The sequence below is a fragment of the Pteronotus mesoamericanus genome, unplaced genomic scaffold (assembly GCF_021234165.1).
Source record: "Pteronotus mesoamericanus isolate MK-2021 breed Mesoamerican mustached bat unplaced genomic scaffold, CSHL_Meso_final contig_177, whole genome shotgun sequence".
NCBI classification, from domain to species: domain Eukaryota; kingdom Metazoa; phylum Chordata; class Mammalia; order Chiroptera; family Mormoopidae; genus Pteronotus; species Pteronotus mesoamericanus.
In genome coordinates, this window is record NW_026555073.1 from 6671254 (window position 1) to 6673150 (window position 1897).

Sequence of the window (1897 nt, forward strand, 5' to 3'; positions counted from 1 at the left end):
ACTATTAGTAAAAACCATTTTTATTGAGAGATAATTCATATATAACATTAGTTTCAGATGTACAACGTAGTAACTCGACATTTGTGTACATTGAGAAATGATCACAGTAAGTCTAGTTAACATCTATTACCATACAGTTACATTTTTTTCTTGTGATGAGAACTTTTAAAATGGACTGTCTTAACGACTTTCAAATGTGCAATGCAGTATTATAAATTATAATTGCTATGCTGTATGTTACATCCTCATGATTTATTTATTTTATAACTGGAAGTTTGTACCTGATTTACTTTTTAAAAAAGAATTTAACTAAGTTGCCCACGGACTTTATTTTTTTATTGTATTTTTTGCATTACCATGTAGTCCCCTTATACCCTGCTCCTCCCTTGCAATGTCCAAACTCTTGTCCCCATCCAAAAGTCCTTTATCCTTTTTGTTCGCTCCTTAAGCCCTCCATAGCTGTAAGCTTGCTCTCTCTCTATGAATCTGTCTCTACTTTGCTTGTCAGTTTATTTTGTTCGTCAGATTCCACATATGAGTGAAATCATATGGTATTTGTCTTTCTCTGATTGGCTTATTTCACTTAGCATAATGTTCTCCAGATCCATCCATACTGTCACAAAGGGTAAGAGTCCTTTTTTCTTTTTAACAGCGAAGTAGAATTCCATTGTGTAAATGTCCCATAGTTGTTTTATCTGCTCATCTACTGATAGACATTTAGGCTGCTTCCATATCTTGGCAATTTTAAATAATGCTGCAATGAACATAGGGGTGTTTATGTTCTTCAAATTAGTGTTTTGGGTTTCACCGAATATATTCCCAGAAGTGAGACTGATTTACTTTTAACAATTCTGTTCTCCCCTATATTTTTCATAATTTAAGTGGGCAGGTGGTTTTAATTTCTTCTATGTCAAAAACCTAGATGAAGTTAAGAGAAAAAAATGAATTGCTACTATATGACTTTAATTATATTCATTTTTTAGTATATTCATACTTTTTTGAGTCATTTTAGGTTTACAGAAAAATTGAGCTGAGAGTACTGAGCATTTTTGTATATCCCCTTAGCTATCCCATTTCTCTATTTTACTTTTGTTGCCTGTGCTTTTGGTGTCATGTCAGAAAAAACCCCCACAACATTGCCAAGTCCAATGTCCTGAAGCTTTTCTCCTGTGCTATGTATTCTCCTAGGAATATTACAGGTTTAGTTCATCCTGGATTCACATCACCCTGACTTTACACCATCCTGGCTCTGTGGTCGAAGGTCAGCAAATCTCTCAGAGCTCAGAGGCCTGAAGGTTAGAGAATGTATATTTTGAAGTGAGTTCCTCGGATTTGTATATAAATAAGCTGCTCATCTACAAGCTACATATTAGTCAGAGTTCTCACTTACAAAAATAATGTCAAAAGAATCGTGGGGTGGGTTACGATCACTCACTGTTACAATTTTCCATTTTTACAGGGATTGACTAATTTATTTAACCAGTACCCAACTGAGGAACATCTATGTCACTTTGATGTGACAAATAATGCTGCAGAGAATAGTCTTGCAGACATCTCATTTTTCACATGTAGAGTGTATCTGTTGGAGAAATTGCAGTTAGTTAAATTTCTGAGTTAAAGATATATACATTTTAACATTTCATTGATAGTTCCATACCATTGTGATTTTGTCATAAAATAGAATTTGTGATGGTGTTTATCTAAAAATTATGAGAGTATGAGCCCTGGCTGAATAGATCAGTTGCTTAGAGCATCATTGCAATACACCAAGGTTGCAGGTTTGATCCCTGGTCAGGGCATACAGCAATCCACTGATGAATGCATAAATAAATGGGACAACAAATTGATGTTTCTCTCTCTTTTTTCCTTCCTCTTTCTCTCTAAAATCAACAAATAA